The 13,211-nt window shown below is 42.6% G+C and overlaps 1 protein-coding gene across 2 annotated transcripts in view; it reads right to left on the bottom strand.

Annotated features, from left to right (window-relative positions):
• The window catches only part of LIX1 (limb and CNS expressed 1), a 182,177-nt gene that overhangs the window by 135,148 nt on the left and 33,818 nt on the right, over positions 1–13,211 (bottom strand). The gene's annotated exons all lie outside the window — the stretch shown is intronic.

Below are 13,211 nucleotides of genomic sequence, written 5' to 3'. Positions count from 1 at the left end.
TTTTTAGTTTTTCCTTTTCAATTTGGGCTTCCTTTATCCATGATGTGAACTTGTTCAGCTTGTTCAAGTATGATTCATGGGATTATGTTTAACTAGAGGTGTTACCTTGACTTTCTTTCTTGTATTTGTGAATACAAAATTTTTAAATGTAAAAAAATAAAAAAATAAAAAAAATTCCACAACAAAATAAAAACTAAAGGCCCCTTTTATCAAGCTGCGCTAGAGGTTTTTAACACAAGCTGACAAAGTAAATGTTCCAACGCTCATTGAATTTCTATGAGCATTGGAGCAGTTACATTACTGGCCCGGGCCACACTAAAATCCCCTAGTGCAGCTTGACAAAAATGGTAAAAATAATTTTGAACCATCAGAACAGAAAAGGAACTTGCGTATTCTTATTTCAATAAACAAAACATTCCTTAGCATCTCTCAAAATTCTTTCATCAGTCAAATCTTCAACTTCCTTCAGTGCACTAAAAGTTCAATTTTTCATATACAGTCATATTTCGGTTTGCGAGTGTTTTGCAAGACGAGCAAAACATTCTCGCAAAACTTGTCTCGCAAATCGAGTGTTGACTCAATTTGCGAGCAACCCCCCCTCCCCCGAGAACTGGCATCGCTCCCCCCCCACGCTCGCAAAGGCCCTCCTGCTCGAACCGGCAACCCCCGCTCGAACAATTTGAAACTTACCCCCCCCCCCCCCCGTCTGGCAACGGCACACTGCCCACAAGACGTGCCGGTGCCGCTTGAAGAACTTCCCGCCTCTGTTAGGCCTTGAGCATGGATCTGCGCATGCGCAAGGCCTTCTAATTTTCACTCTTGCCGAGATTCTCGGAGATCTCGGCGAGAGGAAGAATTAGAAGGCCTTGAGCATGCGCAGATGCATGCTCAAGGCCCAGCAGAGGCAGGAAGTTCTTCAAGCGGCACCGGCACGTCCTGTGGGCTGCGTGCCGATGCCAGACGGGGGGTAAGTTTCAAGTTGTTTGGGCGGGGGGTGCTGGTTTGCGCAGGGGGAGCCTTTGCGAGCAAGGGGGGGGAAGTAGTGCCGCTGGCCTCGGAGATGGGTGGGGGGAACATATCAAGTGAGTTTCCATTATTTCCTATGGGGAAACTCGCTTTGATATACGAGTATTTTGGTTTACGAGCATGCTTCTGGAACAAATTATGCTTGTAAACCAAGGTTCCACTGTATTAATTTTTAAAACAAAAATGACCTAATATACTGTAGATAATCCACAAGCTGTTGGATAAGAATCTCTGATGCCCACAATTTATAATGATGTCCAAATTATCTCCAAGATATCCTTACAAAATTACTTCTTAAATGTCTTTCACCACCAATGCTAGGACACCACACCACTAGGGCAAGATTAAGACATAGGCAACACTAGGCATGAAACTAGGACCTAAATATTTAGGAGGAGCTCTCTCAGAGGTGCTAATTCAATCGTTCTCAAAGTAGTTTTGGGTCCTGGTAACTCAACTGCTTGCAGAAATAAAAGTGGGGGTGGGGAGGGGAGGAGACAGGAGCTCATACTAGTGTTGCCCGATTTGCCGATTCGAATTGATTTACCGATTCACTTTGGTGAATCAATTCAAATCGATTCATTGTCTAAGAAAATTGGACTCACCAATTCAGCGATCCCCCCACCCCGGTGAGACCTGACTAACCTCCAAGGCCTCCTAAAGCAGCGGCGATGCTCTGAATGGGCTGCTTTATGGCCTGCCCCGCTGGGGCCTTCCCTGTGCATTCTTCTCCAGTGGGGAAGATGATCTGGTCAGCCATGCTTCTTACCTGCTGCGCTCTCCTCTTGGTTTTCCTCTGCTGTCAGAATCACAGATGTGAAGAGTGCACTTGTGGAGTTTATTTTTGAATGGGGAGCCCAATGTGAATCTTTGACTAGGGCCCAAAGGGTTAATCCTGCTTTGCACACCACTGTAGCTCAAATGCAGTGCTGGGTTGGAGCACTGGGGTGAAAGACATTTAAGAACCAATAATTTTACAAGTACATCTTGGAGATGATTTGCACATCATTGTGAGTCATGGGCACTGGCGATTCCTGTCAGAAGTTTGGTGGACCGTCTGCAATAAAAGTAAGAACTTTATTAGCACAGGGAAGGAAGTTGAAGATTTGACTGATGAATGAATTCTGAGAAATACTAAGGAAAAAAATATTTAAAATAAAAATAAATAAATGTAACAACAGTTTTACCGATTTAGGGGTCCTTTTACTAAGCTGCGGTATGCACTAATGCGTGCTTGCTGTAAACTAAAAATGCCTTGCCATGGGGTGCATTCAGGTAATTTTAGAATTGGTGTGTGCTACCCATGGTTAAAAAATAAAAGTTCGTTTTTAACGCTGGGAGCAGAGAGTAGGCATGCTCTATGCCAGGGGTCTCAGAGTCCCTCCTTGAGGGCCGCAATCCAGTCGGGTTTTCAGGATTTCCCCAATGAATATGCATGAGATCTATGTGCATGCACTGCTTTCAATGCATATTCATTGAGGAAATCCTGAAAACCCGACTGGATTGCGGCCCTCAAGGAGGGACTTTGAGATCCCTGCAAGTCTATGCTAATCAGCAAAGCTGCATTGCCTTATTCAAATGATTAGCACCTGAGCCCTCACCAGCTATAAAATAGACAGTGCATAAACATTAGCACATGAGCCCCTAACAGGGAAATTAGCAAGTGGCCATTAATAGAGAAAATAGAAAAGTCAGCCATTTTACCTCTGCAGTAAAAATGGTCTTAGCATGTAGGAATGACCTCTTTAAGGATATGCACTGAGGCTACTTTTTACTGCTTCTTGGTAAAAGGGCACCTTAGCTTTTTGATTTTGGTTGTGCACATATTCGATGGGATTCTAATAGTTCATTTTGACAGCATATTTGGTTCATAATATATGGCAGAATATTAAATCAAAGAAAAATACAGGGAGGGAAAAATCCCCAAGAATTTGCTCAACAAACCAGTGCAGTTTTACCCAGTGGCATAGTAAGGGGCAATGGTGCCTCCCCCCCCCCTCGCATTCTCCTCTCCATGCCCCATCCTTCCACACATGCACCCTCCTTCCCGCCCCCCCATTCCACACTCGCGCTCTCCCTCCCCCGCCCCTAGTACCTCTAAATCTTCTAGTGCGAGTGGCTTCTCCTTGGCATGCTCCTTGTGCCAGTGTTGGATTTCCCTCCGACATGACTTCCTAGCCCTATGACCCAAAAGTGATTCAGAGGGAAACCTGGCTGGTGTAAGCAACAGGTAGGAGAAGTTGCTTGTGATAGCAAAGACACAGAGGTATGGGGTGCGGGGAGGAATGGTGCAAGCGTGACATGGTGTATGTGGGATGGGGCGGAGAGGTGCCGGCACCCCCACTGACATGGCTCCTGGAGCGGTTGGCCCTCTTCAACCCTTACTATGCCATTGGTTTTACCAGCTCTTTCTGTTTTAAAAGGCAATAGTTTCAAAAGGAAAACTACAATTTTCCTACCTGCCTCTGTTATGATATACTCTAACAAATGTAAAAGATTGATTATAATATTCCTCCATTTCCCTACAAATGTCTCCCTTCCAAACTTTCATGTGTTGCCATGCATGCCTAAAAGTTGGAATATTTCATTTTATCTTTTGTATTTGGAGCTTGTGATCCTTGTAAATTGGAGTCTTTTTGTAACCTCAGAACAGGTACTGCCCACTCAGTAGCCAAGCAAATTTTCCCATACTTTGCACCGACTTAGGCATACATTAGGGGAGGGGATAATTCAGCTACCTGGCTCATGCTAATCTTGACATCTTTATTAAGCCTGCTAACAGTGGTGCATAGTACTGCACACTAGTACCACAGTATGATGCCCAGTAGAAACTGGCATGAATAAAAAACCACAACAACTCATTTCAAATCACTTTCAGATTCATGGATTTGGGTCACTGGAGACCAGAGACAGAATGCTGAACTTTCTATTCTTGCATTACATAAGAATCTGTCTCCAGTGTATTTCATTCATAAAAATTGCCATACTAGGAAGGACCAAAAGGTCCATCAAGCCCAGTATCCTGTTTCCAACAGTGGCCAATCCAGGTCACAAGTACCTTACTAGATCACAAGTAGTAAAACAGATTTTATGCTGCCAGTGGCGTACATAGCATATGTGATACCCGGGGCCCATCATTTTTTGACACCCCCCCCATCTGTATGAAAAACATGATTTTTAGTAACAATCCACACGTCACACATGAGTACCTAGGAAAATGTAGCATCTTACATACTGCAGTGAGCAGTGCAACATTAATACACCCATTGTAAAACTAAAGAAGCCAGGCTAGTACAGATCAATCCTGCACAGTCAATCCTAACAGAAAACCATGTCTTTCGAACACACAGAATACACCTTCGCCTAGTATGGAATATGTCATCATAAACTAACCCCCCCCCCCCTTTTACAAAACTGTAGTGTGGTTTTTAGCCATGGTGGTAACAGCTCAGACTCTCATAGAATTCTGAGCATCAGAGCTGTTACCACCATGGCCGGCGCTAAAAAATTTTCTACAGTTTTGTAAAAGGGGGATAAAATAGAATTATGTAGACAAAGGTTAAATTGAACCACCAAGAAGCTGGACTCTGCATACAATGCAACACCACAGAAACAGCGATGCATCTCTCCTAAAGGAAAAAAAAAATAAATATAATTTTTTTCTACCTTGTCTTCTCTGATTTCTGCTTTCCTCATTTTCTTGTCACGCTCTTCCTTTCATCCACTGTCTACCCTCTCTCTGCCCCTTCTATAGGGCATCTTCTCTCTTTCTATTCCCCTTCCAGAAACTTCATGCCTCCCCCGTCCATCTCTCCCTTTACCCTAATTGGTCTGGCATCAATCTCCTTCCCTCCCCCTCCATGGTCTGGTATCTCCTTTCCTTTCTCTCCTTCCCATGGACTTGGCATCTCTGGTTCCTCTTCCTTGTCTTCCTTCTCCCTCCTTCCCTCTGTCTCCCCAATTGGGTGCTACAGCAGCAGCATTTCTCTCTCCCCCCCCACCACTTCCCTGTGCAGCAGCAGCAGTATTTGCCTCCCCCGTTGCCTGTGTAGCAGCAGTATTTGCCTCCCCTCTTGCCTGTGCAGCAGCAGCATTTCTCTCCCCCTTCCCTGTGTAGCAGCAGCATTTGCCTCCCCCCTTGCCTGTGCAGCAGCAGCATTTCTCTCTCCCCCCTCCCTTCCCTGTTCAGCAGCAACATTTCTCTTCCCTGCCCTGTACAGCAACAGTGTTTCTTGCCGGTTCCTGGCTGCAGCCGGTTTTCCTTTCAAAGCCACGGGCGTTGACACCTCGTGCAATCCGCAATTGTGTTGGAAGCATTCTCTCTGACATTTTTTATTTCCAGGTTACATTACATTTTATTATTACATTCATTATTATTTTTTTTATGTAATTCACTCCTTCTCCTGGGGAAAGGTATCAATTTAATCCTGTGTTCACGACTACAAAACAAATCTTATTTCAAGAGGGATACTTTTTACCTCAGTCTGAGAAGGAGGGAGTTACATTAAGACACTTTTGTGCAGCTCTACTAGGCTTTCCTATACTAGATGCTGATGTTCTGGAGACAGGTATGTACGTTTATATTCTGATCTTTGTGGGTGTGAGGGGGTCTGTGAGCACTGTGGGGGAGGGGGGAGTATCTTACCTTGATGCATGCAGTGGTCATCTGGTCAGTTTGGGCACCTTTGTGGCCCTTAGACCCTTCTAAAACAGGTCTAGTTCCAAAATGTTTGATTATAGCTGCAAGACGTCCACATCTAACCCACCCTTGAGACTGTCCAAAGCCTGCACATAACATGCCTCCACCACACCCATCTCGTGCTCTGAACATTTGATTATCACTGCAAGACGTCCATGTCTAACCCACCCTTGAGACTGTCCAAAGCTTGCACATAACATAATGTTCAAGAAGCTGATGCTGATCTCTGCATTAGGACAGCAAACCTGTGCAGGAGATCAGCAACAGAATACCAAAATTGCACCAATACAAAAAAATACACAAACCAAACTTCTCAAAATAGGAAAAATCCCACAGTTCTTACATTCCAGATCCTCTCTGCTTCAAAAACCTTTCAAAATCTTCTTTAAACCCTGTTTTTCACACTCAAGTAACTTTTAACCCTGGTTACATTAAGTAGCCTGGTGCACGTGAGTTAATGAACCATAGAGAGGAGTAGCACGTTCTATAAGCCACTCTAACCACTACATTTATGGTGGAAAATGTGAACTCACCAAAAAAAAAAAAACCCAAACCCTACTCTGCTGCCATATAGGTGGGTATAGTGGGTTTTATTTTTTTTTTTTGGGGGGGGGGGCTCACCATAACCTATGAGTTCTGCTGAGATGTTTATCTGGCACCCTTTATGTAAAGAAATTCACAGCAGTGCCCTCTAAGGTGCCCCACTGCTCTGTTGCCATGTCTGGGTGGCCAGTCCATTACAGGACTGGCCCCTCCCATGTCCAAATGGTCTTGTTCTGGGCATTTTGAGACTTGGACAAAATTCTGGTTGAAAATGTGGTCTAAAGATAGATGTCCTGGTGGTCTGGGCATCCCAATGACCTGGATGTCCAGACAGAAGATTTAAAAACAAAACAAAACATTTTTTTCTAGGTTTATGCTGATTTGCCTTCCGAAAATAGGCATTTTCTTACTGCTGACTTTGGACATCTAGCGCCATACATCCAAATCTGACTTAGTTTTGAAAATGGCCCCCTATGGATTTGTTTTTTTGAACGCCTTTTACATCTACTATATTTTTGATTGACTCCAAATTACCGGAATTGCTCACATGTATGGTGCAAGTATTGATTTTGTTAACCATCAATTGATTTTGAACAAATAAATGTTTTTCATTATTATTATAAGCATTCAAAACTATTTAAAACTAATCGCTTCTCAAGGGACTGATGAATGAAAAATCAGAGCCTGGAAAAAAATCCCAGCTAGTTGGCTGGATACGTTGATTCTGTAAGTACATTATATCACTGTCTAGTGGAGGAGTAGCCTAATGTTTAGTAAAGTGGGCTGAGACCTTGGGGAGCTGGGCTCAATTCCCACTACAGCTCCTTTTGACTCTGGATAAGTCACTTAACCCTCAACTGCCCTAGGTTAAAAAAAAAAGGTACCTGCATAGCTATCTCAATGTAAACAGCTTTGACTGTACCACAGGAAGGCAGTATATCAAATCCACACCCCTTCATAAACAGTTGTACTGTGTGAGATTGATTTGAGTTTCCCTGTTTGTACGGGTCATTGTGGCAATTGGACAATGTCTTTTAGATTATTAAGTAAAGAGGTGAGTAAGAAAGTCTGATCTACACAGTCAGCATAATTTCCTAGACCTATGAACCCTCCCTTTCACCCTCCATCCAAGGATATCAAAATACATAAATACTCCTGTGACAAGGAACAACTATGTTAACAAGCATTACTCGCCCACACAAAGTAGTCATGGTACATAGATTTATAGCATCTCTTGGCTACATAAACTAAATCATACATCCTTTCCTACTCCTCTATCACACCACACCAACACGCAAACCACCACCATTAACAATTTATCACCCACATACACGGCCCCAATTTTTCACAGCAGCTTATACAGTAAAAAGTTTAACTCCTCTGTCAGATGGTAACAGAGAAGAACCCATATTCCCACCAAAAGAGACTGGTTTTAAGAGTCGATACGGCAGGTAGAAATACCTGCCTAGAGTCTGAAAGAGGAATAGTCAGTTCTTTGTGGGAGCTTACTACTTTGTCATATATCTCTTGTGATATTGTCCCCACTTCCATACCCTCTTTTACCAGTAGGTAAGACATCTGGGGAATTAAAGACAAAGAAGAACTAGATAGCTGAGGTAATGGGCAGCGATCTGGACTCAGGGAAAGTTCTACGTTAGATAGCTCTCTAATGGTGGAGTCTTTCAAAAGCAGAGCATTCCCAACCACATTTTAACCTATAAGAAAGTTACCCATAGGGCTGCATATTTAAATACCTCAAGTCTGAGAAACAGCACTTCTTTCCCCCCTCAACCTCTCCTCAGTTGCTCCGAAGAGGCATGTCCTGCCTCTTTGGACACATGGCCATGGGCACACATCCGAAGGCCACTTATTGTGGCCGGACCAAGCTTTTATCTGGGTTTCCAGGTGCAGCAGGAAGACGTCAGACGACAACCAGGGACTCCTCCACCGATACTCCCTCCTCTCTCCAGGCTCAGGAAGGGATTAAAGATTTTCCCTCCTCTGATTTTCTCTGCGGATAGCCTAAGCTTTTATCTGCAGCAGGATCACATTAGATGCCAACCAGGGACTCCTCCACTGACACTCCCTTCTCCCCCCAGGCTCACTAGGTCTTGGGTGGTTAAAGATTTTCCCTCCTCCCATCATCATCATCATTCTCAACTTCAGGCCAATATTGTCACATTATAATACTAAAATCTTACTCCTATCACATAAACCTCCCATCCCTACCCCAAGTAGAATACCATCAACATATGGGAGATATATGAATAATGGAACTAATGCAGTTTCAAAATCTTGCTTCTTGCCATGAGTGTTAAGTGTCCCAAAACAATTCCCACACTCCTTGAAACTGTACACCCTCCAAAGAGGTGATATCAGAGATTCCACATCAATCCACAATTGAAGAGATATTTAATTATGCCACACCATAATTGAACATCAAATTTATCTCTATTAATGTATAAGGAAACCTGAGCATAACCTTCCAATGGGGAGTAAAAGTTAACTTGCTATGATTAGATCATAATACCTGATCCTATATACAATTGGACAAAAATTAATTAATCAGAGTAAAAAAACTATATAATAATAAGTCTAATAAAATGTCTTAACCCCACCTTTTACAAAAGCGTACTGGTTTTTAGCCCCAGCCATGGTTGTAAACTAAATTAAACTAAACCTTGAATTTATAGACCAGGTCATCTTTACATAATAAAGCTCAACTCGGTTTACGGTAGATTAAAAAGAAGAATTAGAAAAAAAATTTTGAAAATAGCCAGGTTTTTAAATTTTTGTGGAAGGATTGATGTGAACCTAATTCTCTCAACCATGTGTTGTCAATGCAAATATTTTGAGATACAATCCATTTGAGCATCATACCAATTATCTGTGGGTTGGTAAAATAAAGCACAACATAATTGACCCTGCAATGTTTCATGCTGAATTGTGCAATCCTTGGTTAGTTCAGTTTTACTAATTACAGATCTGGCATTTATATAACCAATGGCGTATGGGTACATAGGAGTCTACGTTTACATCACCACAAGGCACATTTATTACCCGATGTTTAAAATTAGATTTTGCATTTCTCCTTCAATTAGTACTATATTCAGTCTGAGATTTCTGCGCTCTAAAGGGTTTAATATTCCCACTCAAACCATCTTCACTGTCGGCAATTTCAACCCCCTCTCCCTGCCTCTGGACAATTTAAGAGGTCATCTGGAAGAAATCAGCACAGATATTTTATTACCTCTCTCAAAAGCCCCACTAAGCAGATAACTATTAAAAAATATACCAAGACTGTTATAGGTTACTTATATTGATGCACAATTAGAGTACTCTGTGACTGTGTTCCTGATTTTGGATTTGTTATAGCGCAATCCTGATGTACAGTTTTCTTGTTTCTGTTTCCATATACATTTCTCTTAAGCTAAATAAATAAAAAAAGATTGAACACACGCACATACACAAAAAAAAGGATATACCAATCAGTCACTGAAAGCACTAAAATTCAATATTAGGCAAATAGTTTAAAAGGTACGTCTTTACAAGTCTAGGCTTGTGCAATGCTACAACTATAATTACCCAGTTCACAAAGTCATGCACAAAGGGGTGGAGCATCCGAATACCTATCTAGGTGCTGGTCCTAAACATTGGTAGTAACCGAATTACTTCCGATACTCACCAATGATGCAGATAGTCGGTGCTAGTATCTAGATATTGCCTAGTATTAAATATCTGGGTCTAAATCAGCATTTAGAAAAACATCTACCATCACAGGCTGAATAGTGACCATATGTCTCCTTCCCTCTTTAGAGAGAATATATCAGTTGCCTCAGGCTCCAGTTTCTTTAGCACCGAGACCCTTCCCCTCCTGAATTCAACTCCCAGGAGGTTCCTCAGACTCATCGTTCTAAAGAGGATCAGTGCAGAACTTGCCTGCTCCTCAATATTGACAATTTGATATTGAAACAGCATCACCACTGGAGGGAAATCCAACACAGCTTAGAAGCAGGGATCTCAAAGTCCCTCCGTGAGGGCCGCAATCCAGTCGGGTTTTCAGGATTTCCCCAATGAATATGCATGAGATCTATGTGCATGCACTGCTTTCAATGCATATTCATTGGGGAAATCCTGAAAACCCGACTAGATTGTGGCCCTCACGGAGGGACTTTGAGATCCCTGAGGGAACACCTGTCAGTCTGATCTCCTTCCCACATGCAGGTGGGATAGATGCACCTCCTCTCTAATTACATCATTGACCATGAACTCTCCCAGACCTAGCCAATTGCTTAATTCAATCAATAAACTCTTTAAGAGATTTCAACATAAGGAATTCTACTGCAAGAAAACAGATATTGCAGCCTTTCCAAAGCAGCATAAATTATAGACCCTGCTCATACTTTTTCATGCATATGTACCATTAAGTTTAACGATTCATTCAGAAACTGGCATCACATGCCGAGAAACGTAGCCAATATCAAATCTGTATTTATACAAGATTTTTTAAACCCTATTTCATGATGAGTTTACCTCTTAAACTGATCATAAATCATTCAAAACAGCTGAATTAGCAGAAATGCGTGTGTGTTGGAATATTTTGTGTGTTGAAATATTTTATGTCTACATTAGAAGTATGAATCTGCAGCAGCTTTAAAAACAAATGGCATATTGAGAGGGCAATCGATGTGGCAAAGGTTAGACCTCATGATACAAACATACAAATCAGTCAGCTAACGTCCGTTACAGCTATCTGGATGTTTGGCTTTGTTATAGTTAAAAATTAATAAAGAGATCTGAACTAAAAATACCCTCTAGCCTTTATTGTAGCTGAAAGGATGCTCAATAGGACGTAGCTAGCTGGACCTTTTCTTTTCTATATATCTGCCGCTTAGTGACCTGGGAGGTCCTCCGTTTCTCCTATTCTTTCCCACGCTCTTGAAGGATATTGTTTTATGACTGAAAAAGAAGGAAACGGAAAAGAGGAAATCAAAAGCATAGCCATGCACAGGAGCAGAAAAAGCACAAAAGGCCCCAGGAATGGGAGAGGAACAGACTTTAACAAACCCGACACAGGCCATGTTTCGGCAAGTATGCCTATATGAGGCGTTGCATATGTAAATGTTCCAACTCAAAGATTAGTTGCAAGATAACAATATGAATAGCGATGTGCTTAATTTTCAGCAAAATATATAGATAGCAATGTAAACGGTAAAGCTGCATAACTCATGACCAAGTTGGAACATTTACATATGTGACCCGTAATGCAGGCATACTTGCCAAACCATGGTACATGTCAGGTTTGTTCCACTCCAATTCTTGGGGCCTTTTGTGCTTTTTCTGCTACCTGAAGAGAAAAAAAAAAAAAAAAGGAAAGTAACATACAATTAAAGGCATAATTAGAGTGGAGTGGGTATGGGGAAGCTGCATCCCCAAATATGGGTACTAATGCTAAATTGATCTTCTTCCCCTCAAAGCCAATATGACTTCCTTATCCTTTGCCCCTCCCCCCACCCCCCCAAAAAAAAGAAATTAAATAGGCAAACTATACCAGTGCATAATAGCAAGCATTTAAACCCTATTTGAAAGCCTACCTAATCAGTTACCAACAGACATCATAGCAATAGAGATGAAGAGAAAACAGGCAGACAACGTAAAGTGGATTTAAGAAACGGAGAAATTTAAATGACTTGCAAATGAACAGCAGAACCAGTGGTTTAGTGAGGGTGAGAGGCTTCCAGGGTGGTGCCGCCCCTCTCCCACTCTCTTCTCCACCACCCTTCACTTCTCCACGCTCCTTCCCTGCCCCCTCCTGCCATACGCACACCGCTTCCCTTCCTCTGTAATGTTCCTGGCACGAGCAGCAACCCCCAACCTGCTGTCATGCCAGCGTCGGCTCTTCCTCTGGCTTCACTTCTTAGGCGCGGGTCTAGGAAGTGATGTCAAAGGAAGAGCCGATGCTGATGTGATAGCGCCAGGAACATTACAGAGGTATAGGGGAAGGGAAGTGGCGCACATATACGGCAGTGGGGGGGGGGGGGTTTGGGGTGGAGAGGATGACAGGTGCCTGTGTCCTCAACATGGTGGCGCCCAAGCAGAACTTTAAACTTTTCTCAAACTATCTAACCAGTCACATTTGACCATGTAGCAAAGAGAGAAAGGAAAGGAATCAACACATTGACTATCTGACAAAAAGATAACCCCATTTCTTATACATTAACCCATGGCAAACATACACAAAGGGTTTGATTCTATAAATGACATCCAACTCCTAAGTGCTGTTTGGCATAGTTGTGAATCATCCACTAGGTGCCGTTTATAGAATCATGCCTAGTGGTGCCTAAGTATTCTTAGGTGCTGGTAGGCAGTGAATCCTTAGACGCACTGCCATTTAGGCCATGATTTTCTTGGCCTAAATGAGTATGCCTACGGTAGGTGTCTACCAGCGTCTTAAGTCAAACCATGTCCAAAATTTACCCCAAATCCATCCCTAACCATGCCTACTTGCTGGTAGGCTCCTTGGTGCAGACGCCTAACGTTAGATGGTAAGAGGCATATTTTCAAAGCCCTTAGACTAGAGAGTTGCACGGGGACAGAAATCCCACCCATCCCCACCCGTCCCCGCCGGAATCCCCTCCATCCCCACCCGTCCCCATGAAGAATCCCCTCCATCCCCACCCGTCCCCGTGAGAATCCCCTCCGTCCCCACCCGCACCCCATAAAAGTTACCTGCCCCCATAAAAAGCAGCAATTACTTCAGAAAGCTTTTTTTTGGGTGGGGGAAGTCTCTGTACTAGGATAGCTATGCATTTCTAGTTTACTGATGTACCACATGCAACAAAATATTTTTATATTATTCCAAAGTATAATGAATGAAAGAACTCGGAGGTATTAAACCAGCATATTAAACCATAAATGTATTTACACATACTGTAGAGAAAGC

Source organism: Geotrypetes seraphini, chromosome 1, assembly GCF_902459505.1.
Source record: "Geotrypetes seraphini chromosome 1, aGeoSer1.1, whole genome shotgun sequence".
NCBI classification, from domain to species: Eukaryota; Metazoa; Chordata; class Amphibia; order Gymnophiona; family Dermophiidae; genus Geotrypetes; species Geotrypetes seraphini.
This window is presented reverse-complemented; position numbering and strand designations above follow the sequence as displayed.